The sequence below is a fragment of the Phyllostomus discolor genome, chromosome 14, assembly GCF_004126475.2.
Source record: "Phyllostomus discolor isolate MPI-MPIP mPhyDis1 chromosome 14, mPhyDis1.pri.v3, whole genome shotgun sequence".
Taxonomy (NCBI): Eukaryota; Metazoa; Chordata; class Mammalia; order Chiroptera; family Phyllostomidae; genus Phyllostomus; species Phyllostomus discolor.
Genome location: NC_040916.2, coordinates 37,528,176 through 37,540,460, shown reverse-complemented (window position 1 = coordinate 37,540,460; position 12,285 = coordinate 37,528,176). Strand labels below are relative to the sequence as shown.

At 55.0% G+C, this 12,285-nt stretch overlaps 1 protein-coding gene across 2 annotated transcripts in view; it reads left to right on the top strand.

Moving 5' to 3' along the window:
- Positions 1-12,285, top strand: part of KCND3 (potassium voltage-gated channel subfamily D member 3) — a 185,524-nt gene that overhangs the window by 90,433 nt on the left and 82,806 nt on the right. The gene's annotated exons all lie outside the window — the stretch shown is intronic.

The following is a 12,285-nucleotide window of genomic DNA, read 5'->3' as shown; positions in this document are numbered from 1 at the left end:
ACCTCTGCCACTGCACAGGGCAGCCCACTCGCCTCCACCCCTACACACGACAGAGGATTGTCGGGTCTAAATGTCAGTAGTGCCGAGGTAGAGAAACGCGGATCTAGAACCATGCTGAAAAAGAAAAAAATTTATTTAATTAACTTGGTTAATTTACCTGGTCTTCAGAAATCCTTATTGGTTCTCAATCATCACTGTTTTTCAAAGGTTACATTGACACGCAATTCTCTTTCTACAAGAGAGGGTCCTCTGGTGGAAGGAAAATTCATCCACATGGTCCTGTCTCGTATGGAGAGTCCCCAGACTTGGGAGGACCAGGGTCCCCAGGGGCGCCCTGCTCCGTGGAGATCGGTCCGTGTGAGAGTTTCCTCTCCCGTGTCCCAGCACTGCTCACATTCCCGGTGACGACTCCAGTTGTGGCTTCTGTCCCTCCAGGGACCCCCCACCCCAGCCCGGAGTGACATAGACTCTGCAGAAAGTTGGGGAGTCACACAGAAATGGCAGCAGCAAGGGGACAGACATGGGAGGGCAGCTGTTTTTCTCTCTTTAAAGGTGCCCGGCTCCCACGTAGGGAGGTACCAGTGCCCCCAGATGGACATCTCAAGACCCTTGACAAAGGAGGGGGAAAAGCACTGCCCACCCACACCTTTGAGAAGACTAAGTGTGAAAAGAAGCCAGTGGAAGTTTTAAAGGAGCTGCTGGTGTCCCCAGAGCCCACAGCCCCGATTCCCCAAGAAGACCGCAGCGCCCAGGGCTCCCAGCCAGGACGGGTCCATGTTCATGTTCGCTGAGCTCCTACTGTGTGCAGAGCACTCCCAGGGCTCTGTTCGCTCAGGGCTCAATAAAGCCCAGAGCCCGCTCTCAAAGAGCTTGCTAAAGCAGGCTATAGGGTGAAAACCATGAACTTGGGACAGATCTGCATCCAGATCCCTCAGGGACAGTGAGACTGTTCATTGGACAAAGCACGTAATAACCTCCAAGTGTCAGTGTCTCCTCTGTGAGAATGAATGACAAGAGCAACAGCAACCTCGTGGTGGCAAAACTGAAATGGAGTCAAGCGTCTGAAATGCCCCGTGCACGTGGTGAGAAGTCCACATCAGAGTTGTTACCGCGTACTCCAATGTCACGGTCCAGGTACTAGGCAGCCTATATTTGATAAGCTCCACACAAAGGCACAAAGGAGTGTGGACGCATGAAGAAGAGGCACTGAAGCAGCTGAAAGTGTTTTCAAGATGCCGAACAGGAGACCTCGGAAGACCTGGCTTTGAATCCCTCCCCGTGGCTCGGTAGCTGTGTGAAGGTGGGCGCTTTGCCTCATTTCCCTGAGCCCAGTTTCTTTTTTTTTTTTGTAATCTGTGGAATGGAGATAACAGGACCTGCCTAAGCAGTGGTAAATATTAAATGAATACCTGTTCCGTCCATGGCTGAGTTTCAACCAGGGGGACTTCTTAAACTAGGCGGTACTGGAGCGGAGCCCTGAGGAATGAGGGGGATGTTCGTTCATAAGGGCCGCAACAATGGAGGAGACGTCTCAGGGCTGGGCAAGCAGGAACTCAGGAATGTCTGTGGAACTCTCCGGGGAGTTAGGGGCATAGGCTATGGGTGTCAGACAGACCCTGCTCAAGTTACCCAACCTGTGTAAGCCTCAGTTTCTTCATCTGTAAACAGTGAGCTGCAACGGGGGTGTGAGTCTTCAGGGAGGTCGTGTGTGAACGCGGTCAGTTCCATGCCTGGCATGTGGAAAGGGTGGAGTGGACAGTGGCTGCTAGACCGGCCTCTAGGCTTGGCCTTGGGGTGGAGGGTGCAGATGGGCAGTTGCCAAGGTCCTGGTATGCCAAGTCATGGAAGAGGCCAGTTGTTTGGGCAACAGGAAGTCATTACCAGCTTCTGAGAGAAAATGGACGCGACCCCAGTTGCTCTAGGCTAACTCGTGGCGAGAGTGTGGAGGGCAGGCAGGTGAGGAGGGTGCCTGCAGGCAGGGAGACCAGTTGGCCTGGAAACTGGGCCACAGTGTAGCCATTACCATTTATTTACTTTGACCTCTGGAGTGAGCCACAGGGACTCAGCGAGGTCCCAGGCTCCAGGTGGGGCTGGGCGGAGTCCTGGTGGGAGGGGAGAGCCCGGCCCCTCCCTGCTGGCCTCTCTTCCCCCAGCCTCCCTCTGACAGCTGCAGCTCCCACCCCCAGTCCCCGTTTGGAGCCGTGATTAATACAGGTTTAAAATAATCTTTGTCTTCTCCCTTTGTCCGCCCCCAGCACAGCCGCTACTCTCCTCTCTTCCCCCCACCCCTCCCGGCCACACCTCCAAAGCCAGCCTCGGGGCACCTTGGACTTGAGCACTTCCTACACTGTCACCCCCACCCCCTGCATAGACACACACACTCCAGACCCAGAGCAGACAGCTCACCTTCCGTTCCAAGCCCCTCGGGCATCTGGGCCCCAGGGCAAGGAGACGCAGTGGCTGGTCTCTCTGCTCACAAACGCTGACCTCCAGCCACGAGGGGCCCTCACTCCAGCGTGGCGGTCAGTCAGGTCTAGACTTACATGGGGGGTACCCCGTGCCTCAGTTTCCCCCTTGGTCCTCTGGCTGCTTTTCCTTCCCCCAAAAAACATTGTTTCATTTCCTTATCGGTGCTCCTAAGTTGGGGGTTGCAGATAACGTCCCCCCATCAAACTGATGACGAAAACCAGAGCTCAGAGAGGCTCAGTGGCTTCCCCAAAGGCCAGAGGGCAAAGGTGAATGGGGGAGCCAGCCCCCAAAGCTGCAGCTGGTGCGTCCCTCCAAAGCTGCAGTGTCTCCATTTCTATTCCTTCCTCACGCCAGGCCGCCGGCGCCCTGCCTCGCCCTCCTCCCCTCCCCGGGGCAGCGTGGTAACTGAGGGGCAGTTGCCCCGTGAGGCTGGCACAGCGCTTTTGCCTGGCTCCAGCCGTTACGCTTAGACTCAGAAGGACGTGTGGGCACGGAGGAGGCAAAACAGCAGGCCGTGGGTCGAGGCGGGATCTCATTGAAATGTCAGCTTGTGGGGCATTGGGCATTCGGAGATACCTAGCCCCTCCTCCTTATTTTACAGAGAGGGAAACTGAGGCCCAGACAGGGGTGGGCACACTCAGAGCCACAGAGCTGCAGAACAACCGCTGGCCCCCAGGGCCCTGCTCTCTGCCCCGTCCCAGAGGCCACCCGGGACTTCCACTGTGTCACAAAGGGTACAGATGCTGCCGCCGTGGTTTTTGCCTCCTGGTGACGTCAGAGGTGACATCACAGTGGGAGAATGTGTTGCCCCAGCACACAGTAGCCAGAGCCAGGGGTCAGGAAAGGAAGGTGTCAGGGGACGGGCAGCCAGCCCAGAGTTAGACCCGAGAAGCCAGACGAGAGAAGCTGCATGCGGAGGGCAGCCGGCGGGGACTTGAGCCCGCTCGGCTGCCGGCCTCCACTGCGCTTCTGAGAAGGCATAAGGCACTTGCTGTGCTCTGTCTGGAGCAAGAGAGCCGATGAGCTCACGCCTGTGTTCAGACAGAGCTGACAAATGGGAGTTAATCCTGCTCGTTTTGCTTGGGATTAAAAAAAAAAGATGGAAGTGGCAAATATGTCATTTTGGGTAGGAAAGGGAGACAGGAGTGAGTTTGATGGCCTGGATGGAGTCAGGCCAAATATTTAATGTTCTTGACAGAGACCTGGAAGGGCCCGCCCCTTGCTCTAAACTGTGGCACCCGACTCCCCGGCTGGGAGACAGAGGGGCCCGAGAGCCCCCAGAGCTGCTCTCCAGCTGCCTGGGAGGGGACAGGAAGGGACGGGGTGGGGGTGGAAACAGAGCGGAGGGTGTGGGAGCGAAGGACCAGTGCAGCCAGGGCCTGGGGGGCGGAGGAGGCCGGGACCCATCGAGTGCTCCCTTTATTAAAAATAGAACGGCTCCTTCTTTACATTTGGGATAAAAACCTGTTGTAATTACCTAGCAGTGGGAAAGCAATTTCTGAGCAGCTTTATTGTTCTGCTCCCCGAACCAAATGTGCGAGAAAACATCCACCCGGGAATAGCAGGAGCCGAGATACCCGGCGGTAACTATGATATTTAAATGTTTCCACAGTCGAAATTTCAATAAGGTTTAAATAAACCATAAGTTGATTTCTCCCTGGATTATGTTTCCTCCTCCTCCTTTATTACTTAAGACACTGTGCTCCTGCGCCGCGCTGATCGGGCACGGCTCGGAAGTCCCAGCAGGGAGCTTCAAAACTTCTTGTGTTACCGTTCGGAGTGCCTCTCTCCTAATCCATGCCCCCGAGGAGCCCCGTGCCCCGCATCTGGCCAGCTGGGGTAGCCTGAGGCCCTGGCTCGCCCCTCAGGCCCCAGAGGTGCCCTGGGTCGACCTCCCGAGGCTGGCTGAGCTCTGCCCCTGTACCTTCTGCTGTAGTTGCCAATTTAGAACCCAGGGGGAGGGGCTAAGCTTCTAGAACTCCATTGACCGGTCAGTCCTTTGACAATCAAAACCATGTCTCAAGTGTCCTGCCGTTGAGTCTAGCTTGGATTGGGGTTCCTGGCAGTGAGTGACGTCTGAAATCTCACATTTCCCTATATTATTGTCGCATGTGCAATTCCTTGATTAGCAGGCAGGTTCTGGGCTCAGAGGGGGATGCAATGAAACTATTCTGCCAATGATAAGTATCTAATAACAGCTTAAAATGTATGTAGTGCTCCTGTAGGCCAGCTGTTCACTACGATATGTGTATGAGGTCTGTTCAGAAAAAGCCCAGCCATTGTCAACATAACAAGAGTGGTCTGTGGGACATGGATGTGACCGGGCAGCCAAGGAGCGTGGGCTGGAATGCACATGCGTGAACAATGATGCCTTCACTGTACTAGTTGGTGGGGGTGGTAGACGCTATTGAGTGAGCATGTGTATTGTGTGGCCATTGCATTCAAAATAACTGAAAGAGTAGAGCAATAAATCTGCATCAAATTTTGCGTTACACTTAAACACTCCTCCACAGAAGCTTGAGGATGGTGCAATGAGTGCAGTGCAAATAAAAGTGTGGCACAAACGCTTCAAAGATGGTCAAGAAGAAGGCACGGCAAAGTCACAGCAAGATCGAGACCATGCTGTGTTTTTTGATTGGGAAGGTGTTGGGCATCACAAGTATACCCCTCCAGGCCAAACAACAAGGAGTCCTACCTCAATGTTCTTCATCGGTTGAGAGATGCAATGCAATGAAAACAGCCACAGCTGTGGGCCACTGGTGGTTGGCAGCTTCATCACAATAACATGCTCACTCGTGCATGATGTCTCTTGCAGAGTTTTTTGGTGAAACAAGTCGCCCAGGTGACTCAGCCCCTCTACAGCCCAGATTTGGTGCTCTCTGACTTCTGGCTTTTCCCAAAACTAAAATTACCTTTGAAAAGGAAGAGATTTCGGACCATTGATGAGTTTCAGGAAAATATGACGGGGCAGCTGACGGCAATTCCAACCAAGGACTTTGCAGTGTTTTAAATAGTGGAAGAGACACTGGGAGAACTTTGTGAGGTCTCAAGGTGCCTTCTTTGAAGGGCACTGAGGGGTCATGGTCCTGTGTACAATGTTCCTTGTATCTCGTATCTTCTTTATTAATGCCACTATTTTCTATAGCACGTGGCTGGGTAATTTCTGGACAGACCATCTATGAATGTGTATGTGTATATACACACACATATTAGTTTATTTAATTGTCACAACAGCCTTAAAAGTGGTTATCACTATAATCATCCCATTTTTCAGATGAGGAAACTGAGACACAAGGAGCTTAAGTGACTTGCCCGAGGTCTCAGAGGTGGTCAATGTCAGAGGTGGGATCAACCCAGACAGTTAGCTCCCGGGCTTACTCTGGATTCACCTACTCAAGGTTGCATTGCAGAAACACCCACTTCTCTTACAATTAAAAAAAAGTGTTTGAAATCTTCCGGAGGAGCTGACACTGGAATAAATGAGGAAAGCTTGTGGCGGTACCTTCCTCGGAGACCTTGAGGAAAGCAGAGACACATGCCTGGGTGAGAGCCCTTCCTTTTGGAAGCAGGACATTGGTAAAGACGGCAACCCCCGCCCCCCCCCCCCCCCGCCCCAGATTCAACATTGTCTTCCCAGGACCATCCTTCCAAGCTGCATGCAAGCTTCCCTCTCCCAGGCTGAGATCAGGCATGTTCAAACTCTCACGTCCTGTGGTTTTTCCAGCCCTGGGGCACACACAGAACCGGGAAAGAGTGAGGAGCTCTGTGTGTGGACTGTAATTGAGAGCTTTGAAAAATAGGCCATGTCTAGGAATATTTGGCCAGGGAAGTGACTTCATGCAGCGTTTCCTGCTCAAGGTTGCATTTCAGGGACCATTAGAGTAATCCCTGGTAGCTCAGAGGCGAGAATGTAAATGTTTTGCCTCAGAACCGTCCCTTGCATGTGGAAACCCAGCCCACCAAGCTGCAAGCCAGGTCCCCACCGATGAATATTTATGGTGCTTGTATTAGTCAGCGTTCTCCAGAGAAACAGAACCAATAGGAGATATGCATATATTTCTTACAAGGAACTGGCTCGCATAATTATGGACCTGAGAAGTGCCCAGGTCTGCAGCTGGGAAGCTGCAGATGCAGGAGAGTCGATGTGCAGTTCCTGTCTGAGTCCAAAGGCCTGAGAACCAGGAGCGCTGAGGGCGTACATTCAAGAAGAGCTGGTGTTTCCATTCAAGGCCAAAGGCCAGAAAAGACCCATGCAACAGTTCAGGCCATCATTTAGTTCTATTTAGGCCTTCAGCTGGTTAGGAGAGGCCCACCCACACTAGGGAGGGCAATCTGCTTTACTCAAGTCTGCCATTCAAATGTCAGTCTCATCCAGAAACACCCTCGGAAACACATCCAGAACAGCACTTGGCCTGCTCTCTGGGCACCCCGTGGCCCAGTCAAGTTGGCACATCAAATTCACCGTCACAGGGCCCCTGCCGGAAGGCGTTCCCAACCCCTTGCCCTCCCACTGTTGTTCTAGAGGCAGGGACATGGGGAGAGGGCGTGGAGCACCCCATTAGCTCCGCTCAGGGGGCTGCCCTTTCTGGCGGCCTCCTGCGCCTGTCATCCTCAGCAGTCACTGTGCAGGTGAAGCGTCTACAACATGACGTGGTGGGAGCGCCTCTCCCCACGCCGCCCCCGTTCTTCCTCCCAGACCCCACACCAGCAGGGGCGGCGGAGCAGAGAAGTCAGGGATGGGGAGAAGGGTCCACCTGTGGACCCTGCCTTGTCTGCGGCCTTGGCCCCTCTGCCCTGGGTGCCCTGGGTGGAAGGATGCTGGAGTGGAAGCGGCGTCCCCGTGTCTCCCTTTTGCTTAGCCCCTGAGCTCCTGCTGCCGAGAAGTCCCGTGTCCTATTAGGCATAATAGGGCCATATTGTGGCTGGCGGGAGGGGAGCTCATTTCACACTCTGGGAAATGGGATTCGGCAAAGAGTCAGGACGAGGTTTCACGCACGCGCCTCTCAACGAGCCAGAGGAGAGAAGTACGGACGGCCCTTTTCAGCAACCCAGAGGTGAGCTGCCACTGGGGTTCTGCTCCATATGCCCCGGTCCTCCGTCGACCAGCTCCGTGGCCTTGGGCAAGTCGCGTTACCTGTTCGTCCCTCAGCTTCCTCCTTTGAAAAGAAGGAGAGTGAACAATAATGACACCGTGGGATAGTTTTTGTGAGGATCAGGTAAATTCACTTACATAGACACATTGATTTTAAAATGCCCGGCATAGGGTAGGGCCCCAGGAAATGTGAGCTATTGTTAAATCCCATCAGCCCTCCTTTGCTTCCTGGGATTCGGAGATCCAGTTTCCTACTCATGGAGTAAAGAACCTACTCCAAGAGGAAGGTCAAGGTCTCTTTCTGCTGCTCCCGCTACACATCCGAGGCTGAGGTCAATAGCACGGTCTTGGAGGGGTTGGGAATAACACGTAAGATCCTTCATTGTCACGCCTTTCTCCTGGCGTGGCTGATGGAAGAAGGGCTGTGGATCCTTGATACACAAGATAGAGTCGCCTCTGCTCCTCCCTCCTAATGCCCCTCCCCCGCCATGCCCCTCCCAGCCATGAAACCCCTGCATGGTCCTCCGTGGACCTTCCTCACAGTCATGATCAAACCAGAAGGGAATGATCCACTCCCCTTCAACATGCAGCTCACGTGTCTTCTCCCCTTCCCCCGGCCCCCTGGCCACTTCTCAAGTGCGTGCACAAAGATGCTGAGGAGTTGAAAGCGTCAGGGACACTGGCCTGATGGGGTTTCAAGCGTTTTTGGATAAATGTGAACTTAAGATACAGAGAAGCCTCGTCCCGGCCCCACTGGGGGCCAGGGGCACCCAGACAAAGGCAGCATGTGGCCCCAGCACAGCGCCCACAGCATGGCAGGCACGTCTGTACAGGCGTTTGAATGAAGGAGTGAGTGAGTGAGTGAGTAAATGATGGAGCCCGAGATAGGATCCCAGGCGGTCCATGCAGATGTGGGGCCACCCTGCCTGGAGACGGGGAGGCGGCAAGGATCCCTGGAGCCAGGTGTGATGGGGGGTCAGGACCAGGGACAGCTCCCATCACCTGCCCCCTCCTCCCCCACCTCTGGGCCAGATCCCCTTCCTACTTCTCCAGCAGATGCTCCCTTTGCTGTCTTCCTCCCCTTTCCTTGCCCCATCTGCCTTGGGACGAGCATGGCCAGAAGAGGGAGAACGAAATCTGTCTCTTTTTCTACCCCTAGCTTGTCTGAAAATAGTCACCAATCCATAAATCACCTTTCTTTGCCCTCAGAATAAGTCCTGTGAGGAGCAGACTGAACCTGCCTGGTTTTGCGTTGCTTGGGCTGGGGTTAAAATGCATGCACGTGTTTGGGGGTCCCGTGTTTGCTGAAGTCGGGATAGGCAGCCTGGAAACAGAGGTGACAGACGGTGTGCGTTGCATCCTGGGAATTAACATGTGTCCACAGAGGGCCTGGGAAGTGGATGGGGCGTGCCCTGGGCCAGGTCCAGAGCAGCCACATGAGAACCTCACGGGCACTCAGCAAATGCACGTCTTGGTTGCGCTGGGCCTGTGCCCACTCATGAGGTTTGTCCAGAATCAATTCCAAGTGGTGGCCCTTGAAATTAAAGAATGTCCCTGGTGAGAAGTCACTTTACAAGGTGCGGACGCTGAGGCCCAGACAGGTGAAGGCACTTGCCCAAGAGCACAGCCCAAGTCAGGGGAGGGCGTCTGGGCTGTTGGTGGGCTCAGAAGTGGCGGCTGCGTGGATTCAGCCCATGGGCCGTGGACTTGACCTAAGGAAGAAGCAGACAGGTGGGGTCCAGTTGTTCCACTGGTTGAGTGGTCAGCTTCCCAGTCTGCGTGCTCCCGAGCTGTGCCACGATCCTGAGGGGAGCAGCCGGCAGCAGGCCGGCGCGGGCTGCTTTTCTGCCCCTTCCGTGAAGATCCATCAGACACAACTGCGTGCTGAATGGGGCTGGGAGGAACTTCAAGGCCGAGATTATTACATTTGGTACAATATACTTCTGCCAGAGCTAAAAATACCCTCCTGGTGGTTGCTAAGTGCAGGTCTAATGGTTTTCCTTAAAGGAGGGAACGGGAGTCTGGTTTCCCGGAACCTGGAGGCCCCGTGTCCAGGGAAACGAGGACATGGAAATTGTCAGACCTGGTTGTGGGGTGCCCTGGGGCAGGAGCAACTAGGGACAGCCCCCAAATCACTTCTCCCGGGGTCAGGGACCATCTCCAGGGACCCGTGCCAGCAGAGGCGGTGGGTCCCTGGAAGGAGCAGAGCAGGAGATGCCGTTCTCGTGCAGAATTCTCCCCGAGCTGCAGGACCCCTCCCTTGGAGTGTGGCTTTCTGAATCTTCATTCTTAGAAATCCCATTCTTTCATTGGCCCAGAATGGCCAGTCCCCAGAGTAGTGTTTGCAGCCCAGACGTTTGAAAGAGGGAGGGATTGATTCGGTGAAATGGGGCAAGGTTTTGGAACAGCTCCCCTGCTTTCCCTCGAGACCTGATCACGGATCAATGGAGGCTCTCGCCTGATAAATTTAAAGCACATAGCTCACTGAGCAGAGAGCCACCGCAGCACGGCCCGCCCCCTCTCACCTGAGCCCGCACTCCCTCTGACTACAGACAACAGCGGAGTCCACCTCCGAGGCGCCACCTCCCCTGAGCCGCCCTCTCGGGGCTCCACACACCGTAGCCTCCTTTCCGGGAACAGCTTCAAAGCCTCCCTTTGGGAAGGCATCTAGCCCAGGTCGCTGCGAGCCCACCTTGCCCTTCCGGAACCAGACCGTCTCCCCGGGACAGTTGGTTCATTCTCTGGAGACCGTTGCCATGGTTGCATCCTCCTGATCGCCTTGGACATTGACATTCGCATGTGTTTGTCTCTCCTGGCACGGGCTGAGGAGTGGGGCTGGGAGGTGGGTGAGGAGTTGGCTGGCTGGCGAGGGAGTCCGGCCCAGAGCGAGATGCTGGAGGCAGCGTTCTAGCAGCTCGCTCACCCAGGGGAGGCCCCGGAGGCCAGTGAGGTGGCGCTCGGAACAAGAAGAGGTGTGCGTGTCATGGTTGCGGGGGGAGGTGGGTTTTCTGTTGCTCATGTTGTTCGGCGGAGCACTGGTGAGCTCACCACTTACTCAGGCAGTGCTCACACATGCAAGTTCATCTTCAACTGCTTTCTCAGTGAAAATAAAGAGAGAGAGAGAACAGGGAAAACAAATCTTTATGAGTAAGAACTGTAAGATCACACTTGACTCACTGCACCTGACTCCACGAAGCTTTCTGCTGCCACTAAAAATCGATTCTGCCCTCCCGAGATGGAGATCTGCCCCTCAGCGGCAGACGAGCACACTGAAGAGCGGGCAAGACATGGCAACGGCAGCGCCCCCTCCCCCAGTAACGAACGTCCGGGAGCGTCTTAACAAGGCAGTCGCTGGTCCCAAGGTAGCCGTTTGGAAAGAACAACACACTTGAATGTGTATGTTCTCGGATTTTGCTAAAACAGCCTCCTGGCCGGCAGCTCCTCGAATTAGTTCCTGCTCAGGGCGGGGGGCAGGGGTGGGCGGTGATTCACTCAGCGCAGCGGAGAACCCAGAAGCGCACTGTTGTTGCGCTCCCGCGTGTGCTGCCATGCACAGACACTGTACGTATCTCGCGGCGCGGTTGCCTTCCCAGCGATGTTGTGCTTCGCCAGTGAGGAAATGAGCTGGCCGGCTGCGAGCGCACACCGGTTAGCGCCTGGGTCAGGCTGCTTGGGAGCTCCCTGGGAATGTGGAGCAGTGGGGAACTTCTCAGGGGACTCAGTGTTTTGTGCAGACAGCCGGCCCCGCATGTCATCCACCTGGGCATCCTGGAGTGTCGCCCGCGATCGGATTCATTAGGAGCCCAAGAATTAACCCCGCCCCCGCCCTCAGCCCCGTCCAAGTGCATTTTCTGCTCTGCCGGCTTGTGCCAAATAGTTCATGGATCTTGAGTGCCAGCGGCTGCCAGGCAGGCAGCTTCGCACTAGTTGCAAGGGGGCTGATCTGTGTTTGCATGTGAACCGTACTTCCCGGTGAATCTCAGTAACTTGGAAGCAGGCACTTAGCAGCTGGGAAAGAGAAGGCACGTTAAGTGCTCAGCACAAGCCTGTAATGAACGTCTGCTTGAAAGAGACCCTCCAGCCAGATGCCCTGGGCCTGACGGGGGCCCTGGGCTGGAGCTGCAGCTGTGCGTTTAAATACACTCCGCCCGTCTTCCCAGGTGGAGGGGGCCGCATCTCTTTCCCCGAGGAATGAGTCTGGCCCACACAGGCAGTCCATCATCCAGAAAGCAGCATTTCCAAGCCAGACTTCCTTCTGCCCACAAATCCCGGCCCCCAAGTGGGACTACTGGTTTAAGACTCTTTTCTTCAAAAGTCTTCATCCAGTAACTCCTGCCATCTGTCACACAATCTGTGCCTTGTGCCACACGCCATACCGTTACATACCTACTACATATGCAGCCAGGTGCGAGGTCCCAAAGGAGAGCGCCCCTCCTGTGTCCTGGCTACATTGTAGTGTCTCTTCTTGTCTGAGTGCCTTCACCCTCCCATCCCCCTCATGCACACACGTCCTAGCAGAAGGCAGCGACAGCTAAAGGCAGGCCAGGCTGGGACACTGCTCTAGGGGACAGTGTCAGAGGTCGATGGCCCAGGACTGGGTCAGCATTACTACCCCAACATTTGTGGGCCACTGGGAGCCACAGAGGTGTAAGCCAGAAACTAGCCAAACCGGTAAGCCAAAAACTGGTCTTCAGGCTCTGGGAAAACCAAGCACAGCTTCAAGG